This window comes from Danio rerio, chromosome 20 (assembly GCF_049306965.1).
Source record: "Danio rerio strain Tuebingen ecotype United States chromosome 20, GRCz12tu, whole genome shotgun sequence".
Classification (NCBI taxonomy): Eukaryota; Metazoa; Chordata; class Actinopteri; order Cypriniformes; family Danionidae; genus Danio; species Danio rerio.
The window spans coordinates 51104964-51119343 of NC_133195.1; the positions used below are offsets into that span (position 1 = coordinate 51104964).

General features: G+C 34.8%; 1 protein-coding gene across 2 annotated transcripts in view; it reads right to left on the reverse strand.

Annotated features, from left to right (window-relative positions):
* tfap2d (transcription factor AP-2 delta (activating enhancer binding protein 2 delta)) overlaps window positions 1-13358 on the reverse strand; it is a 212742-nt gene extending 199384 nt beyond the window's left edge. Inside the window, exons 1-3 of one of the 2 annotated variants that reach the window (XM_073932955.1) lie at window positions 13064-13358; window positions 9890-9929; window positions 8436-8540 (exon numbers count right to left, since the gene is read on the reverse strand). The gene's annotated coding sequence lies outside the window, so the exon portion shown is untranslated. The remainder of the gene's footprint in view (window positions 1-8435; window positions 8541-9889; window positions 9930-13063) is intronic. The other variant, XM_073932949.1, reaches the window with a different exon arrangement.
* Between the last annotated feature and the right edge of the window lie 1022 nt (window positions 13359-14380).

Genomic DNA, 14380 nt, shown 5'->3' on the forward strand with positions numbered 1-14380 from the left:
GTTATGTAAAGGGTGGACAGTATATATACAGTTGAAGGCAAAATTTTTATTCTTTTTCAAATATTTTCCAAGTGTTGTTTATTGAAAGGATTTTTTTTTCAACACAATAGTTTTTATAATTATTTTGTAATAACTAATTTCTTTTGTCTTTGTTATAAAGACAGTACATGTTATTTTACAAGTTATTTTAAAAGATAATATTATTCAGCCTAAAGTGCAACTAGGTTTATTGGGCTAATTAACTTTTAACATTTTTTAAAACTGCTTTTTAATTCAGTCAAACCAAAAGAAACAAGACTTTTTAAGAAGAAATAAATTGGGTAACACTTCAGTTTAGGTCACAATTCATGATATCAATAAACCATTAACTAAGACTACTAGCTTAATAAACTAATAACTAGTTGTTTATTAATAGTTAGTTAAGTAGGTTGGGTTTTGTTTTGTTTTGTTTTGTAGGATTAAGGATGCAGAATAAGATCTTACCTAATAACTAGGCCCACACGGAATCTGCGCGCGCAGAATTCCGCAGATTTTTCGCAGATTTTCCACAGAATTCCGCAGATTTCTGCAGATTTTTAGCCTATCATTAATTCTGTTTATTTACTTGAGTAAATGTGTACATCTGAATTTATTCAGTTTTTATTCAGTAATTTATTATTTTTTATTTAATATATTAAGGTGAAAATTATGATACTCCGCTGGACACTCCCAAAATAATTCCGCAGAAATCCGCAGATTTTTACCAAAATTCTCTGCAGAAATAGCAAAAAACGTCCGCAGATTCCATCTGGCCCTGCTAATAACAGTTAATATATAAATAATAAGCAGGAAATAAGCCAGTAGTTAATAGGATGAATTGTGACCTAAACTAAAGAGGGTTGCACACCGGATGTGCCACTCGACATTTTACACTAGCAGTACAAAACCATTAGTTTCAGTATTTACTATTGAATTCAATAAATTCCAAACAAGTGACTAATTTTTTCATCAGCTGTCTCATTTTTATCTTCAACTTCAGCAGTGGTACTTGATTACAGTAGAATACAGCAAAAATTCTTAATATGCAGTAAGTTACTGTAAAAGTTTAAAATAACTAAAGATGATAGAATACACAAGACATGTTACTCTGACATGTCGTATAGTTTTGAATGGGGAAAGGAGTAATGGTCAATATGTCAAATGAAGCCTCACCTACTAGTACAGGAGCCAATTATCAATCGCTATAGACTGATGTTTCTCTGGGGGAGAAGCTCGGACCAGACTTTTTCTACAGTTTTTGTGCTCAAAAACTGCTCTGGAATCTTAGCGAATACTTGCTTCACAGAAATATATCCAAATAAAGCTTTAAATCTCAACTCTTAAATTAACCAACAACACAAGTTTTTTGTTTTGTAATCTCTATGAAACCAATGCAATGTACAGACCACCCTGTAAAAGACACATCACATGACAGAAACTACTCAAACGTCCACAAGCCTGTAAACAAAGAGTCGCTGTCCTTTCTGGAGGAGATTCGCCACCAAGACTAAGTTGTGGATTACTTCAGAGGAGCAACGCGATCTGACAGTCATTATCCAGAGGATGACAATATGTAGCACAGCCATGAATGAGGTTGGCATCATGATCTCGTTCCTTTCGAGTGTGCATATACGCATTAGCTCTGGCACCCTGATTAAATGCCGATTTTGTTTGATTCGGACGATTAGAACCGAAACTTGTAAGACAGTTGTTGTTTAATGACATTGGAGATTTCAATTATGTAATGTAGTCAAAAGCTTGGCAAACAGTTTTGGGGAATTTGATGTTTTCACATTCAGATAGATTGGACGAGCATAATGCCCGAGGGGGGTTTCAAAGGTGGCCGCCGAGTAAAATTACTTGCTTTAAAGAGATTTTGAAATGACCCACAATGCAGTGCATATTACAGTAATGAACGGTAAAGAATGTAATATATGTTATTTTACTGGCCATTTTTGCAGTAAATAAATGTAAAATTGGAGCAAAGTCTAAAAGCTCTTTTACAGTAACTTACGGCATATTAATAATTTGTGGTATTCTACTGTCAAGTACTGCTGCTATAGTTGAAGACAAAAAAAAATTTCTGTTGATGAAAAAATTAGTCACTTGTTTGGAATTTATTAAATTCAATTGTAAATACTAAAGGTTTTGTACTGCTATCGTGACATGTGAATAAACTATAGTAAAATTAGTGAAAAATTGTCCTACTGTAAAATGAAAATCTGGTAAAGGGAGTTTTACCATAAAAAGTTGTAAGAAATGATGGTAAAATTAGTGTAAAATTGTCATACTGTAAAATTAAAATGCGGTAAAGGGCATTAACCATAAAAAGTAGTTAAAATGATGGAAAGTACTGTAAAATTGTCATACTGACAAATTAAAAATGTGGTAAGGGCTTTTATCATAAAAGGTAGTCCAAAATGACAGTAAACATACTGTAAAATTGTCATTCTGTAGAAGTAAAATGCGGTAAAGGGCATTTTACCATAAAAAGTAGTAAGAAATGACAGTAAAAGTACTGTAAAACTGTCATGCTGTAAAGTTAAAATGCGGTAAAGCGCATTTTACCATAAAAGGTAGTAAGAAATTTTATTACCACATTTTATTATTAAAAGTAGTTCGAAATGACAGTAAAAGTACTGTAAAATTGTCATACTGTAAAGTTTAAATGCGGTAAAGAATGTTAACATAAAAAGTAGTTTAAAATGACAGTAAAATACAGTAAAATTGTCATACTGTAAAATTAAAATATGGGAAAGGGCTTTTTACCATAAAAAGTAGCAAGAAATGACAGTAAAAGTACTGTAAAATTGTCATACTGTGAAATTAAAATGTGGTAAAGAGCGTTTAGCCATAAAAAATTGTAAGAAATGACAGTAATATTTTTGTAAAATTGTAACACTCTACAATCAAAATGCCACCAAATGCATTTTATTAATAAAAGAAGCTCGAAATGACAGTAAAAGTACTGTAAAATTGTCATACTGTAAAGTTTAAATGCGGTAAAGGACGTTTACCATAAAAAGTAGTAAGAAATGACAGTAAAAGTACTGTAAAATTGTCATACTGTAAAGTTTAAATGCGGTAAAGGACGTTTACCATAAAAAGTAGTAAGAAATGACAGTAAAAGTACTGTAAAATTGTCATACTGTAAAATTAAAATGTGGCAAAGGGCATTTTACCATAAAAGGTAGTAAGAAATGATAGTAAAAGTACTGTAAAATTGTCATACTGTAAAGTTTAAATGCGGTAAAGGACGTTTACCATAAAAAAATAGTAAGAAATGACCGTAAAAGTACTGTAAAATTGTCATACTGTAGAATTAAAATGTGGTAAAGGGCATTTAACAAAAAGTAGTAGGGCTTTTTTTAATGTAAATTGAATTTGCGGTAGGGCTCTGCTACTGTAAAACACATTTACAGGTAAGCTACTGTAAAGGGGCAGTTGCGGTAACTTGCTGCCAATAAGTTAGTGCAAAAACACAATAAAATGTCTAACAATGAGTGTAGCCAAAGGAAAAGCTCCAAAAGAAGACTCGGACTCGCCACAAAGGCTTTAGATGAGAGGCAAGACAGACATGACGGCACGAGCGTAAATCCGCAGGACGATCTCAGCGAGGCTTGCTCATATATAAACACACACACTCACACGCACGTCTGAGGCCGAGCCGAGCACAGCAGCATTAATGTAGAGTGGGACTCAGGTAGCAGCCGGCTGTCAATCATTCATCCATCCACCTGACTAATTGGCTTCTTACCCTCTCTCCACCCGGCTCCTGTGCTAACCGCTCGCCTCTGGCAAAAATGCAGATGAGCGCTGGAGAAGGCGTCTGGCGGAGGGAGGGAGAGGAGGAGAGGAAAACTGCAGCTTTAGTTAATTATCTCTCTGAGTCAGTCTGTCCGACAGCAGCCCACACAGCGCACTTATGCTAAACAGCAAAGCATCCTGGGAATTGGAGTGACAGCTCATTTTCCTCCTGCAATTTTATATGAAAGGTGCACCGGAGACCTGCACCCCCCCTTCTTCTATCTATCTATCCATCCATCCATCCATCCATCCATCCTCTTCTCCTCCTCCTTCCGTTCTTGTCGTTCTCCCTTCACACTTGTTCTCCCTCGTTTTTTTCAGGGTGGCAAAGGACTCATGGGATGCTGGTGTGGAAGCTGTCAGTGACACTGTGTATGCCTTTTCTCTCTCTCTCTCTCTCTCTTTCTCTTTCTCTCTTGGGCTCGCTCTTCCTCTCTCTCTGCGCTGACAGCGGCTTGTTGACAAACGCCAGCAGTCATCTCGGCACCCTGGGAAATCTCTGCTACCATTTTGTCAGCAGAATGACAGAAGCTGTTAATGTCTCAAATTCTCCCCGTGACAGAGAGCCATCTTGTTGACAGTGTTTGACATTCGGCGCTCAATTCATGTCGTCCATTTTAATTTATTATATATATTTTTTTCACACCAAATCCAACCCCCTGAAACCTTCACTTTTTGCTCTCTCTCTCTCACACACACACACACACACATATATGGATATACACTATATATATATATATATATATATATATATATATATATATATATATATATATATATATATATATATATATATATATATATATATATATATATATATATATATATACGCATGTATCCCATGGCTCCTCAGCGGAAAAAAAATTAACAGTTACTCGATTTGTCTGAGTGTAGCTGTGGAGCTGCTAATGATTTTTGTCCGGTAATGAGAATTGTGTCAGCGCCCTGTTAAAAATGAAATAAATCCTTCGCTCTGTATGAATCCGCCAGCATATCTCCTGCCAGCCTGCGATCGATGCAATTTACAAATTAGAGTTGGGGAGAGAAAATATATATATATATATACATATAAAAAATCGTTTATTCCCTCTCTGGGGTGTTCGAGGCAAACATGTTGAAGTTACGAAAGCAAAACCAAACAATACTGAAAACACAGACATATGTCAAACATAAAGAGGAATGCTTTTGAATGGAACGCAAAGAATCGGCTGCAAATAAATGTGTGTTCAGACTCACAACCTCAGACAGACTGGTATAAATGATAATAATGCAATAACTGCACTCTTTTAGAGACAATAAAACTGTAAACATTGATTTTTATCCACTATGAAGTTCTTTAGCATTTAGTCTAGAGATGCTTATAGGTGACATGTAAACGAAATAAGACAGACTGTGTGTAAATTTGTAGTATTTTGTGAATGAATAATGAATTCTGCTGTCTGTGTGTAGGTGACATACGGTCAGATTCAATCAGACTCTTTGCAGTTTCTGAATGAATAACATCGGCTATAGTGTGCATGAGACGCATTGTGTGTCTTTACGGCATAAAAAAACTGGTATTAATATTGTGATTTTAGTAAATGCATTTAGAGTTGTCAAAACTTGACAGATTTTTAACAGAGCAAGTTTGCGTTCTGTTTGAGCCTAGTTTTTCTTATAGCTGAAATATGAATCATAGGGAATATATGTTCAATTGTTGCGTTTTCTAAATGAATTCCATCAATCACAAACAAATCTGCAAAACTTATAGCCACAGATTTTTATTGACTAGTAGTCTGTTTGAGCCCCAGGTTGTGCAATATAATCACAAATATAAAAGCAAAACCAAACAATACTCAAAAAACAGACATATGTCAAATGTATAGAGGACTAGGGTTGTTACAATACCATCAATTCAGGCCATTATACTAAACCAACTGAAGAATCACGATACCAAGTAGTATCGTGATACTGTATTAATTCATAACTCGAAATAAAGCAAATTGTCAGAAATACTAAATGTTATATGCCATAATATTTAAATTCAATGCAGAATTCCCTTATTATTAAAAACATACTATTTGTACCGACTTTCTCTGCTTTTTTGTATAAACTGTGACTCTTTTGCTGCTATTGCAATGATAAAAAATAAAGTGGTCTATTGATTTTTTTCTGGCACAAATGTTTGAGCATTTTAGTGACTTTTCACACATGCAACATATTGTAAAACCGTTAATGGCGATATTATTGTTTACAAACTACAGTGGCACCGCCAGTATTTTGGAGCCACAGTATCGCGGTGCTACAAGAGAACAAAACTGTGCAACCCTAGAGGACTACTTCATAAAATGTGATCAATCGCACATCAGCTGAAAACAAATATGTGTGAGGATCAGACTTGATGATAATAAATAATAATAATAATGTAATAACTGCACATTTTTAGAGACAATAAAACTTTCGACATTGATTTTTATCCACTATGAAGTTCTTTAGCATTCAGGTTGAGTCTAGAGATGCTTATAGGTGACATGTGAATGGAATAAGACAGACTGTGTGTAAGTTTGTAGTATTTTGTGAATGAATAATGAATTCTGCTGTCTGTTTGAGGCTATTGTTGCTTATAGCTGACATATGATCACACTCAATCAGACTCCTGTCAGTTTCTAAATGAATAACATCGGCTATTCTGTGCATGAGATGCAGTGTGTGTCTTTACGACCTAAAAGAGATTGGTATCAATAAACCTATTATTCTGCTTGAGCCTAGATTTGTTTATTTGTGAAATATAAATCATAGGGTATCTGCTCAATGAATCTGCAAAACTTCTAGGCATAGATCCTTATTGACTAGAAAATCTGCGGTCTGGTTCAGCCTATAATGTACGTGTGCAAAACCAAATAATACTCAAAACACAGTCATATATCAAATATATAGAGGACTACTTCATAAAATGTGATTAATCGCACATTAGCTGCAAATAAATATGTGAGGATCAGACTTGATGATATAAATGATAATAATGTAATAGCTGCACTCTATTAGAGACAATAAAACTGTAAACATTAATTTTTATCCACTATAAAGTTCTTTAGCATTTAGGTTGACATGTGTGACATGTGAATAGGTGACATGTGAATGGAATAAGACAGACTGTGTGTAAATTTGTAGTATTTTGTGAATGAATAATGAATCTTGCTGTCTGATTGAGGCTATTGTTGCTTATAGCTGACATATGATCATATTCAATCAGACTCTTGTCAGCTATACTGTGCATGAGATGCAGTGTGTGTCTTTAAGACCTAAAAGAAATTGGTATTAATAAAACTTTGCTAATAGGTGAAATATGAATCTTGCTGTCTGTTTGAGGCTATTGTTGCTTATAGCTGACATACGGTCAGATTCAATCAGACTCTTGTCAGCTATACTGTGCATAAGATGCAGTGTGTGTCTTTAACACCTAAAAGAAATTGGTATTAATAAAACTTTTACTCTGTTTGAGCCTAGTTTTGCTAATAGGTGAAATATGAATCAAAGAGAATACATGCAAATTTGTTAGTTGCAAAACTTATAGGCAGTTTTTTGTTGACTAGGGAGTCTGCAGTCTGGTTGAGCCTATGTTGCTTATAGGTGCAATATAAATCACGGATATAAAATAATAATATTCAAACCACAGACATCTCAAATATATAGATGAATGATTTTGTATTAAATGCACTGATTGGCAAATATGCTGCAAATAAATGTGTAAAGTTTACACTTACTACCTCAGACTTGATGATATAAATAATACTAATGTAATAACTGCATTTTTTTAGAGACAATAAAACTGTAAACATTGATTTTTATCCACCTTGAAATTCTTTAGCATTTAGGTTGAGTCTAGAGATGCTGATAGGTGACATGTGAATGGAATAAGACAGACTGTGTGTTAACTTGTAGTATTTTGTAAATGAATAATGAATTTGAATAACATTAGCTGAATGTATAACATTAGCTATAGTGTGCATGAGATGCAGTGTGTCTTTACTGCATAAAAGAAATTGGTATCAATTTAAACGACATCCATACGTCAAATATACAGAGAAATGATTTTGAATGGAATGCAATGAATCGCACATATGCTGCAAGTAAATATGTTGATGTTTAGACTTACAACCTCAGACCGACTGGTATAAATGATACTAATGTAATAACTGCATGCTTTTAGAGACAGTTAAACTGTAAACATTGATTTTTATCAACTGGGAAGTTCACTAGTATTTAAGCTGAGACTAGACTTGCTTATGGGTGACACATTGTATGAACGGAATCATGTGGAAATTCATAGTATTTATGAATGAATTAGGTTTGAGATGCAGAACACCCTACAGACTTAAGAAATTGGTATTAGTAATACTAATGTGATAACAATATAGTAAATGCTTTCAGAGACGTCAAAATCAGATTTATTTTTAACAACTAGGAATTTTGCTATCTGTTTGAGCCTATTGTTGCAACATAGGTTCATTCTAAAAACGTAGCCCTATATACATTTTTGGAGATTGCGAATTATGTAGCCAGATGTGCGTTTGGCTGCATTTCCTCTTTATGATGCTGTTCCTTTTTTCATTTACCAGCTGATCAATTACCTCTGTATGGACGGCTTCCAGCTGTTACCAGTTTTTCCAGTTTGCCATGTACGTCGGTGGATTTGAGATGCATAGCTGAGTTGATCATGACAATGGGGTTTGAGTCTGACAAAGAACAGTTCCAGAAAGAAGGTAAAACATAAACAAAAGCCAATAAATAAAATAAACAAGTAAATAACAGGGTGAGAATGTGGTAAAATCTGATTTAGGAAAGTGGGTGGGTGCTGGTCAATTAGTGCTTTTTAAAACACAATCGGTTGGGATTAGGAAATGGGGTGGGTGGGGTTATCGGACGGTCAGTCAGTCGACAGCAGCCACTGGTGGATTTACACGAGAACAGCAGGTGCAAATGGCACTCGTGAAAGAAATTTGAGATCTCTAAAAGTGTACACAGCGCCATCTGATGGATTTGCGAAAACAAAAACTGCAACAAAAAAAAGTAGCTCCTGGGATGTATTTGGTGCTCTTCAGAAATGTATATAGGGGTACATATTTAGAATGAGCCTGGGCTGTATTGATGTGCGTAGGTGACATTTGAACAGATTCAAACAGACTACGTGGAAATTTGAAGCATTTTTTTGAACGAATAACATCAGCTGTAGTGTGCATGAGATGCCACACACAACACAGGTTTTACAACCTTAAGAAATTGGTATCAATAAAACTAATTAATTAATTTGAATGCCTTCAGAGATGTCAAAACTTGACAGATTTTTTACAAGAAAGTTTGCGTTTTGATCGAGTCTAGTTTTGCTTATAGGTAAATATGACAAAGAGAATATGTAGAAAACTTGCATTTACAAAATTAAAAACATCTATTATAAAGAAATTTTACTAACGTTAAACAGATTTATTTATTTTGATTATTTTTATTATTCACTAGAAAGTCTTCAGGCTGGTTGAGACTATAGGGTTGCATACAGGTGTAAATTAAGCAGAAATATAACCTATAATGTAACGAGAACATTTGGATTAAAATGTAGATTTAGTTCGGCAAACTGTTTTTGACATCCTAACAAAACAAAAACTGAACAAACAAGGTCTATGTACGGGTCAGGTTTGAAAACGTAAGTATTTTACGTTTTGCCAGTTTAGTGGCTAATTTGTACAAATTCATACGAGTTCAGTCGTACAAAATTGTTGGATTTTAAAAAGGAAGCGTTGCACCTAACCCCACCCCTAACCCCAACCGTCATTGGGGGATGAGCAAGTACGAATTCATACGAATTAGCCACTAAATCAAAAAATTAGGAATTGCCGTGAGATTGTGTTGGAATAACAGCCTCTTTATAGGTAATTAAAGTAATTATACAGACACAAAAGATCTGATCTTGCACTTATAGACTAGAAGGATATAAATGAACCAAGATTTCCATTGAGAAAGAGACAGAAAGCACTGATCTTTTAAGTGCAGTAAAACTGATAAGGATAATGAACTGATCTGAGACACTAACCGGGATTGTTGAGAAAAAAGTCCAATTACGACTTGAATCCCTGCAAAGAAAGTTAAGAGAAGTTAAAATTAGGTTTCCTTTTTCACACACACAGAGGCAGATTTAGTGATTTGGGGACCCTAAGCAACTCCAGCTATGGGACCCGGCAGTCCAACAGTAACATGCATCCTTCGTATGTGTATTTATGAATTTTTTTATCTGTCTTTTTCTATATAACTCGCTTTCTAAACCTTTATCGTGATGCAGTCTCTACAATTTTAGATTTGTTTGCTTGAAATCAATACACAACAAAAAATAAATAAACAAAAAGTGTTCATTCATTCCTTTTCTTTTTGGATTAGTCCCTTTATTAATCTGGGGTCGCCACAGCAGAATGAACTGCCAACTTATCCAGCATACTGTATGTTTTACGCAGCGAATGCCCTTCCAGCTGCAACCCATCTCTGGGAAACATCCATACATACTCATTCACACTCATACACTACGGACAATTTAGCCTACCCAATTCACCTATACCATGTATTTGGACTGTGGGGGAAACCGGAGCACCAGGAGGAAACCCACATGAACGAAGGGAGAACATGCAAACTCCACACAGAAACGCCAACTGACCCAGCAGAGGCTCGAACCAGCAATCTTTTTTGCTGTGAGGCAACAGCACTACCTACTGCGCTGCCTAATAAAAGCATTTGGTTTTTAAAACAAAACTTTCATCTGATTTGACTGCTGGACTGATCCATGATCAAGGGTGGGGCTGGGCCAATAAATGATATTATATTGAATTGTGATAAAATTTGTCAATAACAATGATAAGCTTTGGACATTTTTACTCGATATTGATCAAAGCCAATCCCACAGCAGAAATGTGCAACAATGGGAATCTAAAAGTGTGTTGATTTTAGAGATATTTTGCCACAGAAAATTTATCGGCCGAAAAAATATGTTATGCCATTTAATGGACCCTCTAATTTTTGTGGCTTCAGTCATTTTTGGGATACTCTTTTAAATCTGGAAGCATTAACAACTTATATTGAAATATATATCGTTATTTATACAATATGTAACATGAAATCCATTTTTAAACAATGTTTTTTTAAAAGTTTATTTTTGTGTAAATACACCTTTTCCATTTATAATAAAGAATAAAAAACATAAATCGAAACATCTATTTTTGCTAAACATTTCAAAACACTTTTTTTTAACAAAAATGTTACAGCAATGCATTCTCCCATCAGCAGTATATAACTTTTTTTTCTCCAATTTTCACACAATACATTTGTATTCACTTAAAAGTTTGTCTAATTGGCTTAACTTTAAAACAGAAATGGAATTATGCAGAAGTATTGTAATGAGAGATGCACAATGTTTGATTAGTTTTACAATACTAAAATGTGTACATGAACACTTTGCATATGCAGGACTTTTGCCAGCTCATGTGTGTAGCAGAAAGCAAGCGGAAAAAGACATTTTCAATAATGAAAATGTATTGATCAGAAAATGCTTACCAAATGTTCATTAAAAAAAGCCTTAAATGTTTAGTTTACAATACCTATAGTTTTGTTTTACCAGTTGTTTTTTGTTATAGAACTTAATAATGAATATTTATAAGTTTCTTTAAACATTTGCTTTTAAATGATGATTCATGTTTTAATATCATATTCATAATCACTTTGCCTTTACAGTCACATTTATTTGAATAGATATTGTAATAAAGAAGTTGTCCAACACTTATGTACATTTTTATGAGAACAATTGTGCACCTTCATTTCAATTGTACCATAAAAGGTACAGAACAGCATCATAAGAAGTCTTTTCTGTACCATGTAAGGTACAACTTTTACAAAGGTACAAAACTGTTCCTTAAGGATCAATATTTGTACAATCTTGTACCTTTTTTCTGAGAGTGTGTAATACTATTAACCAAGGCAGTGCAATTAATTCAGTAAATTTCAGTAAATCAAAATCCTGTTTCGATTTTGGCCTCCATCATTAAGAAAGACAATAATCGAAATAAAACAGTTAAATTGTGTCACATACAGTACCTCTCTAAATTTCTCTACATTCATACCTCATTTATACGTCAAGAGCAAATCTACACTCTTGTGGTATCCGCCGATAATCACATTTCAAGACTCGATCGGTACTCGCTAATCTGGCCGATCTCTTAAACTGATCACAAGTTTCTGTTTACGTGTTTACAAGCAGAGGATATATACGAACTGAAATCTTTTTACATATAAGAACTGAAAGTTCTGTGTTATCAACAATATTGCAAGTTCATTAAAACCTGGCTGGAAATATAAGGGAAATAAAAAAAACTATACAATTATTTTAACTTGAGTATTTATCCTAATACACTTAATGTAATAAACATTTAAAAAAAAAAGTAGTTTATAGGCCTATTTTCTTTTCTTAAAGAAGTAATGGATTTATAGGTGTGTAACTTCATATGCATCAAATATGCGCTTCAAACTTCTAAATTGCCTTGTTGGTGATTTTTCTTACAGATCTATTTTATCTATTATCTTCTATAAGCTGCTTCTGATCGTTACATGTCCACACTTAATGGTTATAAGAGACATGTTTAAGGAATTATATGCAACATCTTTCATTTATTCTCTTAAGTAAGGCAAGATCTTCACTTAAGTATCATACTAAGAGTGAAAATGTGCTGTAAGCATTATAAAGCTTAAAGCATCAGAATTTGGACTTGGTATCGGCCAATTACCATCCTGATTGGAGCATCTCAAATAAAAAAAACTCCTTATTTAAAATAACTTGATGGTTAGCTACAAATTTGCATCTCAATGAGAGTTTAAGGAACAAAGGTCATTCAAAAATATGCATTTCGTAGCCAAACTGTTTATGTGTTGGTCTATGAACCACAAACAAACCCTTATATAATTATAGCAGATAATATATAATCATGATATAAGCAATTAACTCATTAACATATCCTGATATTCACATTTTCTGAAAGTTAGCAGACAGAATACCATGGTACTCCTTGTTAGCAAAAACAAATGCAAACAAAATATGGAGGACGTGAGTCATGAAACTACAAATTCAACATCTGAGCTCAACACTTTCCTTCATGTTCTCTGCCGGTTTACTAACGGGAAATTCCCCCAAAACGAAGTTTAGAATACAGATTTATCCTATATAAACAATTACCTTCGGTTCCCATGAGCCTGAACAGGAGGCTTTTATAAATGTTATAGTATTCTCTTCACAGCTCGTGTTTGTTATTGTGGCCTCGCAGCGGCAGCCGTTAAACCGGGCGCGTTAACTCGCGGAGGCGCGCGGGGGCCGGGGTGCGAGCGCGAGCAGAAGGACGAGATTAAAGTGTCTCCCTCCACCTGTCTCTCTCTCTCTTTTTCTCTCTCTCTTTCACCTCCATCTTTCTGTTTGACGGGGTGAGGAGTGTGAGGCGCATTTGTACCGACAGCACCGCGCGCATTCTCCAGTCAAACGGCATAAAAGGCGCGCGACTGATCAAAGCGCGCGCTGCGGCGCCCGTCTCGCGGGTTCACGACGTTTGAAGGTTAAAACAAAAAAACCGACACGCAACCGCTATTTACATTTTACTCCGTTTTGCATCTGGATAAAAACATTTTCTCTCTCTCTCCCTGACTCCAGTTCAAAATCTCTGAAGCGCTCTAAAAACTTTTCTGCACAAATAACAACATTAATACGCAAATATAGAAGTAGGCTAGAGGCGTGACGCTTGTTGGGAAAAAAAATATTGGAGTTAATTCGTTTAAAAATAATTTAATGAAGCAGACGTTTTACGGAATGCGAAATGACGGCAAACGAGCAATTTGGGAGGAAAACAAGCCGGTGTCGTGAAGGCGGGCGCGGGATGAAACGGAAGCGGGGCGCGCGCGCTCACGGGGGGATCGGGACGCTTCAGTCCAACGGCGATATGTGTAGTGCATCTTCTGAGGAGTTGAAACACGCGCATTTACACACCAAGGGATTCACGACTGAATAAGATGATCCTCTGGGTGCTTATGAATTCAATTACACACTCTGTAAACAGCGCTGCGCTCATGAATGTGCGCAAAACTTGCGCAGCAAGTGACGTAACTCTGCGCCACTTTGAGGCAATCCGACTTTAGCGTCTTGTTCTGCATGTGTGAGTGTGACTGCGGGCTGGGTAATTATGTCTGTAGAAAATGTGTTTCATTACAATAACATTCAAAAATATTATTTCTCTACAATTATATTTTTATGTTTAGGTTATATATAGCCTATAACAAATGGCACGACAGAGACGATAATTTATAGATGTTTGACATTAACTGATGTAAAATTCACATATTTGTAATATTTATTCATATATCTGACGTTTTTTTAATGACTTGATAGTTTGTTAAAAATGTATGGCAACTCTTCTTTAAACTTTTCCAACTTCTGTATTAAAATAACAAAAAACAACCAAAAAGGAAAACAAACAAAAATGTATTATAATAGTATTAAAGACATTTA